Raw genomic sequence first — 18,370 nt, forward strand, 5'->3', positions numbered from 1 at the left:
AAAGAAGTTTGTTTGAAATCTTTGCAAATTTATAAAAAACAAAAAAAGCACATGTACATAAGTATTCACAGCTTTTGCTCGATACTTTGTTGAAGCACCTTTGGCATAGCCTGACTTCGTCATACTCATATTCTAGGCAGAATGTGAGTCTGATACTGCTCCATTACTGCTCCAGACTAATTCACGAAAAATGTGTATGTTAAATCATGACATTTAATGATATCTGCATGTTGGTCCTGTTCTGTTTACCCTGGGGGGTTTATTGCTGCTCTCCCTGTCTTATCCATGCTAGGCTGCATGGAAGCACAGGGAGTTCTTGCCCAGAACAGAACCATACCGCCAATACAAACTCTATTCATTATCTATCATATTTGACGATAGTGGTCCTGACAGAACCTACAACCAATCAGAGCAACGCAGTAAGTGACGTATGTTGTACTTGTACTTAAACTTTTGCCGAATCCCATTGGAAGGACGGCAAACACATCTTTCCCATCGACAAATGCCTTGATTGCGATTTCTTTTATTACAGACGTGATAGCGGAATCTAAACATCTTACTTCTCCAGCTGCAGTCATCATTGGTGAAAACCAATTCAACCAAAGCGCTCTTTGATGACATGGGTGGTTACGTAACCACAGATAGCCTGTCCTTCATCGATTAAAGCCCGCCCTGGCAATTTGATTGGCTCGGCCTTCTGGGAGCAGAGCATAATTACTCCACAATGGATCGAGTCCAGACCGAACTTCCCGTCCAAAAAATGTTGTGGGCGGGGTTCAGGCTGGCACCCAGGCTACCTTTGGCACCAATTACAGCCTCATATCTTTTTGAGTATGATGCTACCAAGCTTGGCACACCTATTTTTGGGCAGTTTCTCCCATTCTTTTTTGCACTGACCTCTCAAGCTCCATCAGGTTGGATGGGGAGCATCAGCGCACAACCATTTTCAGATCTCTGGGCTCTGGCTGGGCCATTCAAGGACATTCACAGAGTTGTCCCATAGCCACTCCTTTGTTATCTTAGCTGTGTGCTTAGGGTCATTGTCCTGTTGGAAAATGAACCTTCACCCCTGTCTGAGGTTTTCATCAAGGATGTCTTTATATATTGCTGCATTCCTTCAGGGAACAAGGGTTACAAACATAACAGAGACGTTCCATTTCAATCGTTCATTCTCAACGTTGAGTCGGATGACTGATGAATTGGGATCCCTACCAAAGCACCACAGGTGCTGCCGCTTTCCAGTGCCCTGCGTAAGACAGCTGGTCCCACTCATAGATGGGACAGAGCTTACGCATAGTAAAGAACACTGCCCACTCAGTGAACTTGGATAACACTGGAAAAGCATACCCTTTCAAAGGAAAGGCATGCTGCAGAGGCCACATCCTGCAGGAAGTCAGTGGAGTAACACGTGTGGACTAACACAGTAGGGCCATACTTCATTCGGAGGCCTCTGAGTGGCTCTAATCTGGGAGGATACAACACATGGCAGAGACGGCAGAGCAGATTCAGAGCTTCTGTTCAGGAGCTTACCATGGACATTACACATATGGGATCCCCTCAGGGTCACACATATGGGCACCCAGCCTAGAATTGGTTCTCAAGGATACATCAGATGTAGGCCTGGCGCCAGACACTCCACAACATCTGGCTGCCGAAGGGTGATCGGAGGACTTAACAGGGTCTGCCTCGTAGGGACTTTCTGGAGAATAAAGTGCATATATAAGCAGGACCTCTCCGTGTCTCTGACCGGTTGAGGTGAGAACACAGGAGGAGACCGGCTCGACATGAAGGCTATAGAATCTAGTGAACATGTTAGGTATCGCCCCGCCCACAGCTCTACAAATATCTGTCAGCGACGTGCCATGTGCCAGCGCCCAGGAGGATGCAACACTTCTAGTAGAGTGAGCGTGCCCTATGAGTGGGCAGGGCACGCCTTGTGCTTGGTAAGCCAAGGCGATGGCATCCACTATCTAGTGGGCCATCCTCTGCTTAGAGACAGCCTTTCCCTTCTGCTGGCCTCCGTAACCGACAAAGAGCTGGTCTGAGGTCCTAAAGCTTTGTGTCTGCTTCACGTACATTTGTAATGCACGGACAGAACAGAGCAAAGCTAGGGCTGGGGGCAGTGCTTGCAGGTTCACTACCTGGTCTTTGAAAGGAATGGTAGGAACCTTGGGCAAATAGCCAGGCCGGAATCTCAGTACCATGTGGGAGGCGCCTGGCCTGAACTCTAGGCACAATTCATCGAAAAATCCTTCAGGTCCCCTACCCTCTTGATAGAGGTTAATGCAACCAGAAGCAAAGTCTTCAGGGTTAGAATCTTTAGATTGACTGTCCCATTTGAGCCTTTGCAGTCAATCTAAAGTGCTCTGAGCACCAGAGTGAGGTCCCAAGAGGGTATGGATGGAGGTCGAGGAGGATTTAACCATCTCGCCGCCCTAAGGAACCTGATGACCAGGTCGTGCTTCCAAACTGACTTGCCTCCTATGGGGTTGTGATAAGCGGAAATTGTGGCAGCATAAACTTTGAGGGTGAAGGGAGACAGCCTTCGCTCCATCCCATGCTGCAGGACCTTGAACAGTGTCTGTGCAAAAAGGCTCACTGGGGGAAACGTATATTTGCATAGGCCCCAGGGCCAGCTGTGTACCAGTGCATCCGTGCCGAGGGTTCCACCAGGCAGGGAATAAAACAACTGGCAGTGGGTGGTTTCTGGAGAGGCATACAGAGTTCTGTTGGTTGGGTAAAGTGTGAGTGAGAAGGCTTGGTTTTGTCGTCGAGCCGCCCACTGCTGCCCGCTGGTGATAGAGGAGGATGAGAGTGGTCTGGTTCTGCACCGTTCACTGCTCTCTGTGCTCTCTTGAGACCCAAAGATAGAGGAACTGCTCCTTTGTTGAGAATTTGGGTGCCGCTGGCTGTGGAGCCAGTGACAAAACAGTTTCAAGATTCTCTTACCCAGCCCTCCACTGGGAGAGAGCAGCCCCGAGAGCAGCCCCGTGACTTTGATCACAGTTAGTCAACATACGCAGCTCAACCCCGGCTCAGAACAACCCTTGTGCATTTAAAAGTACAGGTGAAGGTGAACAGTTTTTCACAGCCACAGCATCAGAGAGGGTTGTGAGAAAGGGGAAAATTGTTATGCAGATTTTGGCCCCATTGGCGTTCCATATTTTGGCACCAATGTAGCGCCTCCTTCAGGTCACCAGGACACCGCGTCTGCATGGACACCCAGGTGATTTAAACAAGAGGAAACATGGACCAGTACCTCTAGGTTCATAAGGAGCAGTGGTGAGAGATTGAAAGAACAGACAGCCAACAAAGGTAAGTTCAAATTATATAGAAAAAATTTATAGCAAATGATAAATGAAATTAATTAACAAAGCTGTTTCTCTTTCAGGTAAAAGCAGAAACTATGGAAAAGATTGATGATCAACAAAATAATAATGAAATTACTGATTGACAATAAATGCAAGAAAATAAATAAACTGGGCTCTGAGTATGTTTCTTTATTAGAATGACCTGTTATTTATCCTTCTTTAATCTCTTTTCCTTTTAGGATTAATTCCTTTTAAATCTTTTTGAAATTTAGTCTTGTAGTATATTACTTCTAGTTCAATATATTCATTATAGTTTAGTATATTTAGTATTACTAATTTAAATTCTCTTTTTCCTATTTATCTTTTAGTGTTCTAATTATTTATTTGAACCGTTTTAGATTTTAAGTTCCTAAACTGAAACCTACACTGGTCTATTTCAATGGGTTAAATACTCTGTACTTTCAATTTGAATGTGATATTCAAATAGACAATTTAGAGAAAAAACAAAACAAACTTGCATTTCAAATATTTCACCCAATAAATCTTTTCTTCAAATTAAAATACAGGTAAAGAATAATTAAACAAATAATAAAAAAATAAAAATAAAAAATACAATTCAACTGTTAACGTGTAAACAGTTCAAACACCAATAAATTCAGTAATGTATTTTCAAATACCAGTCTCTGAATTCAAAAAGAAAACCAATCGTCCATACCCGATTGAGACGTTAGAAGCAATAATCCAGGCCTACCGTTGTGTTGAACAATCAACCAAAACTGAATGAGACGTTAGATGTAATGATCCAGGCCGCCTTCTGTCGTATTGAACAGAATATCTCATATAGGAAGCAAAGAGAGTTCAATGTCTGTTCACTCACAGATTGTTTTCCTCCGTCCGGAGAAAACTTGCAGAGAATCTACTGAAATAACTTGACGATTCCGTCGTAATCAAGATTCGCTGGGAGGCTCGCCATGTTCCTTGTGGTGATGAGCTCAAACTGCGTCATCGCCGTGTTCACATTGAAAAACACTCTAAAATAACTCAATCACTCAAGAAACTAAATAAAGTTCAGTTCAAAGAAAAATCTATGTTTTTCTAGATGTTTTATTTGGTTTCGGTTTATTTGGTTACTGATAGGTCGACAGTAAACTCCACCTCACATTCTCTTAAAGGCAACATAACATTCAACTATGTACATTAATTTTACATTTTCAACATAAAATAACAAGAAAAATAAAAAAAAGAGAACACTCTTTTTGATCATTTATGAAAAGTTTTAACTTTGCATTTATGCGTTTAGTTATTAATCTACTTTTTCTTTTTCTTTTATTTTTAAGTAACTCCTCTGGCTTACCATTTTTTTCTTAATCTTGTTTCTATTTGTAATCACTCTGGGTTACACCCTCCCCCGTTAACTCTATGCACGTCCCTGTGCATGCAACTAACAGGTTGTGTTACCACAGGTTCAGATGAATTGGTAAAACTGCTGTCCATAATAGATTCGGTCACAGCTGTACTAAGACTCTGAAATAGAGACTGTACTATTGAAACCAAAGGATTACCCAATTCAGGGTAAGTGAACACTCGTGGTTTCTTTCTAACTCTTTCTGATGAAACTGCCATCATTTTCAGTTTGCTCTTGTGAAGATTCATGTTCACAGACCTTTTCTGTTTCTTTTACAGGTATGCTCTGATCAGTGGGCATGTCAGAAGCAACTGCAGGTAAATTTTAATTTACCTCTGGATCATCAACAGGTAAGTAATTTAAGGTAGGTACACTTTCAATTGTAGAATGCTCTGGCCCAGGTGACAGGACAGACAAGTCCTCAGTTGGAATGTTATCAACAGAGTCCTGAACAACAGAGATTGAGGGAACATCATTCTGTGACCCTTTTTCAGTTTCATAGACCTCAATAAATCTAGTATTTGTGCAGTTTACAGGATCTCGGTACAGCAGTTCTAAACAACTATCATCATCAGAGTCAGATTTTAGCTGCTCTTGTACCTCATTGCTCGGATTTCGACGAGTTGGCGGACGCTTACGGGACCTGGACAAATCAACTACCTCTTCAGGTAACTGCAACAATTCACAAGGTAGTAAAAGATCTCTATGAAGAGTTCTCGAAGGACCATCTTTACCTTCTGGCTTAAAAGTGTATACAGGAAGATCACCTGCCCTGTTCACAACAACATATACAAGTGATTCCCACTTGTCCGCCAGTTTATGTTTACCCCTTAAGCGTACATTCCTAACTAGAACCCTATCTCCAATATCCAGAGTAGATTCAAGAACATGCTTGTCAAAACGAGTTTTGTTCCTCTCTCCAACTTTAGCAGCATTTCTCATTGCTAAGTCATAAGTTCCTTGCAACCTAGACTTCAAATCACGCACATATTGTGAATGTGTCTTAAACTGCTCTCTGTTCTGAGGAACATCAAAAACCAAGTCTATAGGCAAGCGCGGCTGCCTCCCAAACATTAATTCATATGGGGTAAACCCAGTAGATTCATGTTTGGTACAGTTGTACGCGTGTACGAGGGGCTTCACAAAACTACTCCAATGCACCTTATCACACTCTTTAAGCGTACCAAGCATACTTAGGAGAGTACGATTGAATCGTTCAACTGGATTCCCCCTGGGGTGGTACGGGGTTGTTCTGATCTTGTGAATTCCCATCAGTTGACAAAGCTCTTTAATAGTCTTTGACTCAAAGTCAGCTCCCTGGTCGCTATGTAACTTTTCGGGGATCCCATAAGGAACTATGAAATTCTCCCAAAGAGCTTTAGCCACAGTACGCGACTTCTGATTGGAAGTAGGAACAGCAACCGCATACTTGGTAAAGAAATCAGTGATAACTAGCACATCCTTGGTATTCTTGGAATCTGGCTCAATAGACAAATAGTCCATGCACACCAGTTCAAGGGGACGAGTCACTTGGATATTGACCAAAGGAGCAGCTTTCTCAGGTAAGGACTTATGACACACACATCTGGGGCATGTTCTGATTTTTCTCTCCACATCTGCAACCATTCTAGGCCAATAGAACCTTGACCTTGCAAGATCCAGTGTGCGCTCAATGCCCAAATGTCCCATCTCATCATGTAAACAGGTAAGAACCAATCCACGCAAAGATTCAGGAAGAACCAACTGATATTGAATCTGCTCTCCCTCCTGTCTTCTCTCATAGAGGATTCCGTTATGCAACTCCAGCTTCTTTAACTCCCTCATCAGCAATGGAAGGGTAGGAAGTTCTTTCCTTACAGGAGGACGAATTGTTTCACCAGTCTCTAATTGGTGAATTATCTCACGGATGATGGGGTCAGATCTTTGCTTTTCCATCAAATCATTCTCTCCAAATGTTGGGACTTCAGGAAGATTATCACAACCCTGATTCTGATCAAAACTGCATGGAATTGCATTAACATGCATAGCAAGGGATTTAACCAAAGCAAAAGGAAGATCACCACAATCAACTGAACTGTGATGGACAATGTGCTTGTCACATATGGCCTGAATAACCTCAGCAGGAACAGTGCGAACATCATCAAGCAAGTGATTCAAAGTGAATTGACGGATTCGCTCCTGCTCCTTCTGAGACGTGACATCATTTCTCCATCCACCCTGAGGAAGTCTGGACAGACTATCAGCATCCAGATTCTGTTTCCCAGCTCTGTACTGTAATTTGAAAGAAAAAGTTGAAAGAGCTGAGAGCCATCTGTAGCTCGTAGAATCCAGCTTTGCTGAGGTCAATATGTATGTCAACGGATTACTGTCGGTAACAACGGTGAACTGGTTACCGTACAGATAATCATTGAACTTCTCGGTGACCGCCCAATTAAGGGCCAAAAACTCCAGTTTGTGAGCTGGGTAATGGGCCTCACTGCGAGAAAGACCACGACTGGCATAGGCAGTTACTTTCAATTGGCCATCTTGCTCTTGATATAAGGCCGCTCCTAACCCTACAGTGCTTGCGTCTGTGTGGAGGACATATGGAAGTTTCAGATCAGCGAAACCAAGCACTGGAGCAGTAGTAAGTGCTTCAATGATCGCTTCAAATGCCTGCTGACAACTCGCAGACCAACGGCTACCAAAGGGCTCTTTGGGATTATGGTAGTCTTTCCTTTATTTGAATTTACAGCCCTTTCGGAGTGGTGGATACCCAGATGTCAAATCATTCAAAGGCTTCACAATCATGGCAAAATCTCGGATAAACCTCCTGTAATACCCTGAGAACCCCAAGAATGAACGTAGTTCTTTCAAGTTCTTTGGGACTGGCCAAGATTTCAGCACCTCGACTTTATCAGGATCTGTCTCCACACCATTGCTAGACACAATATGTCCCAGATACTTTACTGAAGCTTGGAAAAATTTACATTTTTCTGGAGAGAGCTTTAATCCATACTCTTTCAGTCGTTGCAACACCCTCAACAACCTGCGCTCGTGTTCTTCCAATGTGTCCGAAAACACTATCAAATCGTCGATAAAAACAACAACCTCTTTCAAATGGATATCACTCATGCACCTCTCCATGAGTCTTTGAAAAGTACTGGGAGCATTTGTGACCCCCTGTGGCATTCTGTTGAACTCCCAAAATCCGAGAGGGCAGAGAAAAGCGGTCTTATGCTTATCTGACTCCTCTACCTCAATCTGGTAGTAACCAGACTTGAGATCAAGAACGGAAAACCAACGAGAACCAGTGAGAGCAGAAAAAGTCTCCTCTAAGTTTGGCAGAGCATAAGCATCTTTGATGGTTTGCAGATTGAGTTTACGATAATCAATGCAAAGTCGGACATCCCCATTTTTCTTCCGAACGACTACGATGGGTGAGGAAAAAGAGGACTCCGATTCCCGAATGACACCAGCATCTAGTAATTCCTGCAGATGCTTGCGAACTGCATCATAATCCTGAGGGTGTATTGGTCGAGCCCTATGTTTGAACGGGGTTTCATCATGTAGCCTTATATGATGTGTCACCTTATCAGTTCTACCAAAGTCAAGATCATGAAGGGCAAAAACTTCTGGCATTGACCATAGTTTTTGTGAAATCCTGTCCTTCCACTCCTCAGGTATTGGTGAATCACCGAAATCAATAGCGAAAGGCCGGGCAGCTTTCATATGATTGCCACTGTCCGCTACTACTTCTTTCGTGATCACATTTTGCAGAGAATGTAATTCTGCAATGACACTTTTTGCAGGAACTAAAATGTCATGCTCCGTTTCATTTTTCAGGATCACTGGGATTTTCCGAGCTGTCTTAGAAGGAAATGTGACAAGACAAAAGGCACACAAAAGACCTCCTGGCAAAGAAGACTCAGTAGGAGATTCCATTAAGACCCATTTTGGAATCCCGCATACCCAGCGGGAACAACTTCAGGCTTTGTACCCAAAATTCGCACAGACCCAATAATGCTATTGGACTTTTGCTTCAATCTGTGTCCAAGTACATTCAGAATGGCTCTGAACCCATAAGGTAAAGTCTGACAAGATGACAGAATTTCTGACTCAGACTGACTCTCATAGGCTAAGTCAAGAGTGTTTGTGCCTAATAGTACAGAAGACTGCGCACTACCACTGATATCAGCAGTGACCAAAGCAAGAGTGGAAATTTTGGTCTCTGCTCCAAGGAAATCCTTGGGGAACACAACATCAATTTCAATATACCCAAGGTAAGGTACGAGCTGACCATTTGCTGCTTCCACCTCAAGAAGATGTTCAAGAGGTTTAATTTCCAAGTGGGACAGATTCTTCTCATAATATGGCTGCGAAACAGTGGCCACCTGTGAGCCTGTATCGAGAAGACAATTGCAATTTTGCCCTGCAATAATAACTTCAGCTGTGCACTTTGCCCCAACTAATCCTTTGGGAAGAACAAATGGTTTGTTTCTAGTGCGAACGTGCCAGTTGGAGCTTCTGCTTTTATAATCATCGGGACCCCTGATACATTTCTCAGCCCCCGTTTGTCCCATAACTGGAGCTGGTTCTAGTTTAAAGGGGCAGGACGGCATGACCCCCGAGTAGTCTCCCAGGTAGCCTGTCTTTCTTTCAGAAGCTTCCTTTTGGATGCTACCAGAGCAGGATTTGCAGCATTATCACAAGTAGAGACAATGTGGCCATCCTCGCCACAACGGAAGCAGTACCATGGTTTAGGATTAGTCTGCTCAGAAGAAAAGCTGTGGGAAAGTTCACTTAGGTTTGTTTGCACAGACTGTGATTTGGTCATCTTTGCAGCATGTTTAACATTTGCAGACTTAGTTGGCTTAACAGCAACAATCTGACTTTGCAACTCTGCTACTTGTTTTTGCAAATCACGAACCATACTCTCATGAGAATCCTTGGTTTTCTCTTTGGCCTTCTTTAAACTCTCAACCTGTCCCTAAAGCACTGAAATTTGTTTCTTCAAGTCAGAAACTGAAGTTTGAGCTGACACCACCTCATCCGAGGAAGCATACAAGGAGTAAGATGTAGTGCGCTGCTTGGATGTACCAAGATGCTTTCTCATACGGAACTCTTTTGTGCTTTGTTTGTCTTCGGCTGTACGCAACATCAGCAAAAGTTCTGAGAAAGGAGGGGGATCCGTTTTCTTTTGTTCAAGCTGAAACTCTGAAATGAGGGCATTGTCCCAACAACCCCTACAGAACTGTCTCAGCAAGTGTCGATCAGCCTCACTAGAGGATACACCACCTCTTCTTATGGCTAGTGTCAAAGCTACTTGCAGACGTTGTAAGAACTGGGATGGTCTCTCTCCAGCGTCCTGCAGAGTGTTCAAGAATTTAGCAAACAACTCATCGCTGTCTTCCACGGTTCCAAAAGCTGAATCTAATAGATCAAGATATGCTCTGGGTGTAGCATGTGAACCCAGTGTCCGAACAATGTCTGCTGCTGGAGGCAAAAGGCTGTCAAGAATTTTTCGAGATCTGACTAGATCAGAAACAGCAGGATCTTGTAGCATGAGTTCAACGCTGTTATGCCATGTATCATAATCCACCTCATTCCCTGGACGAGGGGACCTCCCAGAAAAGAACTTTAGCTTGAGAGGAGCATGCATGTGAGAAGCAGCATCTTCACTCTTCACAATGTGTTCAACTACAACACGCTGTACTTCTGGGGGATTCACATTAGGAATAGGCATTCTGGTTAATGGAACAAATGCAGAATCAGTGAGTGTTTCACGGTTCCCTTGAGCTGGACTGACTCTGGGAAAATCCGTTTGGATCTCTGGCATGGCATTCGCATTAGTAGGTGGTTGAACAGTTCTTCCAGATTCATCTTCATTTTGAGATACAGGTTCTCTGCATTTTGAAAGCTCCTCATTTAAGAGTTCCTCAAAAGATTTACCACTCAGCTTTGCAATGCGCTTCAATTCCTCCATATAGCCCTTGGTAGCGCTACTAGTGACTGTTTGCACATAAATACTGGACAAAGCTTTAATCTCATACTTGAGATTGGGCTGATGTGGGCTTTCAAAAATGAATGGCAGCTGAGGCTCTAAGCTCTTCAGTGCACTTCCACTCTCATACTCAATTATCACATTTTTGTGATATGGGGACTCAGGGTTGTCAATGCGAACAATCCTGCCAATGCATCCATATTTGCTGAGATGCTCAGTCAGATCGTTATCTCTCTCGGTATTTGTAATACCACTCACAATAAGTGAGTGTGGAACCTTAACATTCTCTTGATCAATGACTTCCATTCTTACAGTGCAATGTCTCTTTAAATGTGTCTGTTCTGTTATTAAGATATCTCTCTACTCACTACTCCTGGCTGGCTCGCCAAAACTGTAGCGCCTCCTTCAGGTCACCAGGACACCGCGTCTGAATGGACACCCAGGTGAGTTAAACAAGAGGAAACATGGACCAGTACCTCTAGGTTCATAAGGAGCAGTGGTGAGAGATTGAAAGAACAGACAGCCAACAAAGGTAAATTCAAATTATATAGATAAAATTTATAGCAAATGATAAATGAAATGAATTAACAAAACTGTTTCTCTTTCAGGTAAAAGCAGAAACTATGGAAAAGATTGATGATCAACAAAATAACAATGAAATTACTGATTGACAATAAATGCAAGAAAATAAATAAACTGGGCTCTGAGTATGTTTCTTTATTAGAATGACCTGTTATTTATCCTTCTTTAATCTCTTTTCCTTTTAGGATTAATTCCTTTTAAATCTTTTTGAAATTTAGTCTTGTAGTATATTACTTCTAGTTCAATATATTCATTATAGTTTAGTATATTTAGTATTACTAATTTAAATTCTCTTTTTCCTATTTATCTTTTAGTGTTCTAATTATTTATTTGAACCGTTTTAGATTTTAAGTTCCTAAACTGAAACCTACACTGGTCTATTTCAATGGGTTAAATACTCTGTGCTTTCAATTTGAATGTGATATTCAAATAGACAATTTAGAGAGAAAAACAAAAACTTGCATTTCAAATATTTCACCCAATAAATCTTTTCTTCAAATTAAAATACAGGTAAAGAATAATTAAACAAATAATAATAATAATAATAAAAAAATACAATTCAACTGTTAATGTGTAAACAGTTCAAACACCAATAAATTCAGTAATGTATTTTCAAATACCAGTCTCTGAATTCAAAAAGAAAACCAATCGTCCATACCCGATTGAGACGTTAGAAGCAATAATCCAGGCCTACCGTTGTGTTGAACAATCAACCAAAACTGAATGAGACGTTAGATGTAATGATCCAGGCCGCCTTCTGTCGTATTGAACAGAATATCTCATATAGGAAGCAAAGAGAGTTCAATGTCTGTTCACTCACAGATTGTTTTCCTCCGTCCGGAGAAAACTTGCAGAGAATCTACTGAAATAACTTGACGATTCTGTCGTAATCAAGATTCGCTGGGAGGCTCGCCATGTTCCTTGTGGTGATGAGCTCAAACTGCGTCATCGCCGTGTTCACGTTGAAAAACACTCAAAAATAACTCAAAATCACTCAAGAAACAAAATAAAGTTCAGTTCAAAGAAAAATCAATGTTTTTCTAGATGTTTTATCTGGTTTCGGTTTGAAATCACAAGTATTTTCAGTCAGAATGATCTCCGCCGATCTTTCTGTTTCCAGCCCCTCTCTCTCTCTTCCTCTCTCGCGCGCTGGTGACGTCATCCGCTTGCTTCACGTTGGCTGCGTCCGAAAACTGGAAAATGCTGCCTTACGAGGACACATTTCAAGGTAGGAAGGCATCAAGGCACGTCCGAATCCAAAGTTAGCTTCACTTCCTCTCTCATGAGATACCTTCATCTGATCGATTTTTGAAGGAAGCATAGATGTATCCTTAGCTGCCTTTGATATCCCACAATCCTGTGCTTTCCATTCTGTGACAGTTGAGCTAGAAAAATAAAGATGGCGTCCGAAAGTTGCGTTTGCTGCTCAGTTTTTGTACAAACGTTCGATTTTGATCAACATATTTCAATTTTGATATCATTTCTATCGAGAAATTACTACTGTAGTAATTAAATATTTGTTTAGTTCTCACCAAAGCTCGTGCTATATTGCTGTAGATCATTAAACTGTTACGCTGCCTCAGAAGTCTTTCCGAAATCAATTTCGTGAGGTACCTTCATGCACAAATGCTGCCGTACAAGTCATTCTCTCATAAGATAGCGAGGCAGCAAGACAGCTCTCTAGGTTTTCGGACACAGCTGTTGTCTCTCTCCTGATAGGTCGACAGTGAACTCCACCTCACATTCTCTTAAAGGCAACATAACATTCAATAACATTCAATTCAAACATTCAACATTTAAACATTCATGTACATTAATTTTACATTTTCAACATAACAAAATAACAAGAAAAATAAAAAAAAAAGAAAACACTCTTTTTGATCATTTATGAAAAGTTTTAACTTTGCATTTATGCGTTTAGTTATTAATCTACTTTTTCTTTTTCTTTTATTTTTAAGTAACTCCTCTGGCTTACCATTTTTTTCTTAATCTTGTTTCTATGTGTAATCACTCTGGGTTACACCAATATAGCTCCTTACTGCCAATTTTTCCATGCACATCCGAGATGACCCGGGGAAGCATGGCTTTCAACTCTGAATCTGAGTCAGCAAAAGCCCACACCAAAACAGTGGGAACTTTAGCATCATCCTCATTTCCAGAGCATATTAACCCGTTCAAGCTCTTCTAGGGAAAAACGCTCTCTTTTAGTTCTGAAGCACACAGGGGAACCAACCAACACCACACTGACATGGAAAAAGTGCAGCCTGTTCAGTGTAGGGATTCTGTACAGTTATTAATTTATGGGTGGGGCATATGAACATAATAAGTCATAAAGCTTTATGACTAAATATATGCACATACCAACCCAAGGGGGAATTAAACATATATTGTGAATTAATTACAACGAATTATAATCAGTTACATATATGATTAGTTCTGGTTTAATAATTATTTAGAGAAACTATTAGTTTGTCCAGCAAACAGTAAGCTCCTCACAGAATATCATCAAAAGGAAGGTTTCTTTCTCTGGCCACAAGAAAGACTTCCTCTCCTAGCATCCAAACGTAAAGCAAGGATAGGATCGAAACATTAAAGTGACCTGGTTTTTGTTGAATGAGCAAGAACAATCGAGCATGAATAATGTGTTTAATATATGCAAACTACTAATACAGAGGTTATGCATCTAAATATATATACAAGAATATACACATATATACAAAAGCGGAAGTAAAGACAGGAAAAGAGAGACGGTCAAAGAATGGCAAATTACGACAGTTAACCCTTTTGAGAGCCAGCACAGAAATCAGTTTAAACATATTTCAGAGAAATTAATACTTTCATATGGTTCAAGTCGATGTGCAGCAGAGTTTCAGTGCGCTTGGCTTGGTTGGTCCTTTCCGAGAGAGTTTCTCCAGCAGGGTTTTCAAACGAGGCTTAACTGGCGAGTAAAATGACAGAAGAAAGAAGAGAGAGAGTCCAAGGAGACGGTCGTCCCGGAAGGAGCTGAGTGCGTGATGACAGCGCTGACGCCTGAGGCAATTCAGGGGGAAGTCGAGAGACAATCGGAAGACAAAGGAAAAATTGTCTGTCGTTGCTTTTATGGAAAACCAAGTTAACACACATCATGAGTTGGAACGGCCAATAGATGCGTAGCACTATTTGGCGGGCAAAGTTTCTTTGTCTCATCTCCTGGCTGAATTTGCATAATTTGAGTATCAGTTTGGGTAGTACTTTCTTCACAGTACCATTTAATAAATAGAACAATGCATTTGACAGCCATGTGAATGAGATGTGGAAATAGCTTTAAAACAAATCTAAACTTGACATATAAGAAAAGCTTGTAGAAGAAGTTATGGTTTACAGATAAAATTCCATCATTAAAACGAACACTAGCACAAATACAGTAATTTAAACTAAGTCTAAACACTAGGAAGCATACATGCACTTGACATACGTGACTGGTACACTTTGGCAGTGAGAGAGAGCACAAGAGAGACTGACTGGCAGTACATGTCCGCTAGCGCGGATGAGCGGAGAAGAGTGAGTGTTTTCGGTTCATTCCTATGGAATTTGAGCCTCACATTCGCACGTAAGTTAAATGTGACTATCATCTTCCATAGGAATGAATTTTAAAACGCTTGGGTCGCTTGCTCCAGTGGACATGCAGCCTGACTGACTGTCATTCATGAAAAAAATTTGTTTGCCAACAGTAATGTTTTCATAATATCCTTTCAGTGTTTGAGGGTACTGTACACCCCAATGACTGGCATCAGTGGTGGTTAATGATTGATCTATGTAAAGTGAAATATCAGCTTTAGCATTTCCCCTGCTTACCCCAGCGACAGCATTTACCCCTTACATCACTGGATCTGCTGGCAGTTCCAGATAGCTCCACCCTCGAGCCATAGCATGTGACAGGAAGAGACGATGAGTCATTTTGAGGGAGAGGGGAGGTTCATATGTTTTTGATTAAAGATTACGAGAGCACATGATTTAAAAAAAAAAAAAATAATTAAATGCACAGATGAATTATTTATAATTAATACTACAATATTCCATTAAAAAAATAAGGATTGTCAATTTTGATTTCATCATGACTGTAGAGAGCCACAAAAATGGTATTTATTGTTTAAATACCTTTAAAAATTACAAAATTTGAAATTTCAAAAGTATCCTGCTCTGTCTTGTCTGTCAGTGCGTTGTCAGTGTCCTCTTTGCTCCATGATGTATTATTCACTGCTTAACATGATGTGTGGCATGAGAGTGGCATGGCTTGTCAGACATAGCAACAGTAAAGGGGGGCGGGTTATGTACCTCTTTTGGGTCAAAACAGACTCAAATGCCATAGGAGCCCATATGAAAAAGTTTTGTTAGAACATATAAGAATCACATATGTTTTTAACAGAATATTATAAGGGACATATATGCTGCAAAAAACACATATACAAATTGCATAATATTTATGTATTTTCAATCCTATATGTCATATATGTCCAAGATATAACTAAAGTCTTACAGATTTTCATGATGTAAAAACAGGTAAATAATACAAATTTAATAGGCCTATGAATGTCCACTATATCTCTTAAGATGTGTATAAAACATAGTGCATCAGTATAAGGCTGTACTTTACTCATGTCCTCGCTCTTATCTTGTCCTAAGTGGAGTCCTACGCTTGTCAATCACAGTCATATAATGTATAATCATAAACTTTCAATCTCAGATGAAACACATATAAACTACACGCAAGCACATATATTAATTACAAAATTAACATTTTAATTACAAAACTAATTAATTAAATTAACACTTTAACGTGGGATGACAATTGGTGACTTTAGTCGCATTAGCTAGCCTATGTGAACACAAAAATCATGGAAATGATTCAGATATGTTAAAGGGCCAGGATAAAAAGTCACACTTGGCTCCTTTGTGGTTAAAAATTACCGCCATAGGAAATTAATGGGAAATACGAAAACACACAAAAACTCTGAGAATCTTTTGGTGGTACAAACTACAAATCAACCATTGTGCAGAAAAAGTGCACAGCAATGAAGGGGTCACGCTCTAAAATATCAAGAGTGCAAAACAGACACTTTACACTAGTGTGACTATAAAACAGAGCAAGTTTTTGCAAATGTGAAATATCAAGAAAATCAAGAATTCAGCCACTATGCAGGAAAAAACAGCAAGGAGAAAGTTTTCAAGCACAAATGAACTACACTCTAAAAAATGCTGGGTTAAAAACAACCCAAGTTGGGTTGAAAATGGACAAACCCAGCAATTGGGTTGTTTTAACCCAGCGGTAGGGTTAAATGTTTGCCCAACCTGCTGGGTAGTTTTATTTAACTCAACTATTGTTTAAAAATTACTGTATTGCTTAATTAAAATGAACCCAAAGTATGTTGGAAATTAACATTTATTAATGTTCAATGAATAATTATTAAACAATAAACATTTATTAAATTGGTTATTAATAAATTTATATTAATAAACTATTAAACTTTTAAATTTATATTAATAAAATATTAAAGCTTATTAATAAACATTCACCTTTTGACTATTATTGTTGTCTCTAATTGCATGCTGGTTTTTAATTTCCCAACTATTTTGGGTTCATTTTAAGCTAGCCAATTTTTAAATAATAGTTGGTTAATTGATGTAACCCGGGTAACCTATGCTACCAGCAAAGAGAAAAAAGTTAAGAAAAGGAAAAAAAATCTAGAAGAAAAAAGAGATTCATCCAATCACTGATCATGCTGCAGTGAGAGTGTCACAGACACGTCAGGTTCCAACCTCCACCAATCACAACACACGCCTTCTCCCGAGTACTGATCACCGCCACCTGCACCTCATTACCTCACTCATCATCACCAGTATAAAGCACACACACACACAGCACTACTTGTCCGGTCTCGTTTGCATATAGCCAGTGTGATGCTTACCTCAAGGACTACTCTTCATATACTTACCTGTCTCCAGCGTGTCTCCTTCCCATTGTGTTCCTCGTCTGCTGTGTGTGTGTGTGTGTGTGTGTGTGTGTGTGTGTGTGTGTGTGTGTGTGTGTGTGTGTGTGTGTGTGTGTGTGTGTGTGTGTGTGTGTGTGTGTGTGTGTGTGTGTGTGTGTGTGTGTGTGTTTACACCAACTCCATTGTTCTCCAGCGATCTCCAGTCTTCAGCATTACTCCAACTACAAAAGAAAGGACAGTAATTATCTCATTCATATCTACTCCACGAATTCCAAGTATCTGTTCACTCACCTGTTTCATCCATTTGCTCTGCTGTGGTTAAATAAACTCTACATTACCTATTACGTCTGTGTCCATCTCCAGTGTACTGTAACAGAAGACCGGACCAATACAGCCAACCCAGCATGAGCCTCCCGGATCCATTTCAGGAGCTGGTGGATGCGCTTCGGCGTACATTAACTGTCCATTCTCCACCACTAGCTCCTGATCCAGTTCATTCACCTGCACCAGCGGACACCGGTAGCACTGTCAACATTCCTCCTTCACTGCCTCCGTACGCCAGTCCCATGGCCAAACCGGCGCCCTACTCAGGATCGGCGGAGGATTGCAGCGGATTTCTGCTGCAATGCACACTGGTCCTGGAGATGCAGCCGCACCTGTACCCGAGTGATACATCTAAAATTGCCTTTGTCATCTCTCAACTCAGCGGTAAAGCGTTAATGTGGGCTGATTCCATCTGGTCACAACAGGGTGCAGTTACGCAATCATTTTCAGCGTTCATCTCTCACTTCCGGGAGGTGTTTGGGAAACCCATCACTGATTCGTCTGCTGGTGAGAAACTTTATAATCTTAAACAAGGATCTATGTCTATCTATGACTATACTTTACAGTTCAGAACGCTTGCTGCAATCAGCGGACGGAATGAAGTGCTTATCACCACCTACCGGCAAGGATTGAATACTCGGGTACGGCTGCATCTCGTTGCATGCGAGGATAACATCGGCCTTGAGAAGTTCATCCAGCTTTCCATACGCTGCGCCACTCGCATGCAAGCGTGCATCCAAGAGCACCAGGACCAGTACAACATCAACGTGCCCTCCTGTCGATCCGAACCCGTCAG

This window comes from Chanodichthys erythropterus, chromosome 11, assembly GCF_024489055.1.
Source record: "Chanodichthys erythropterus isolate Z2021 chromosome 11, ASM2448905v1, whole genome shotgun sequence".
Classification (NCBI taxonomy): domain Eukaryota; kingdom Metazoa; phylum Chordata; class Actinopteri; order Cypriniformes; family Xenocyprididae; genus Chanodichthys; species Chanodichthys erythropterus.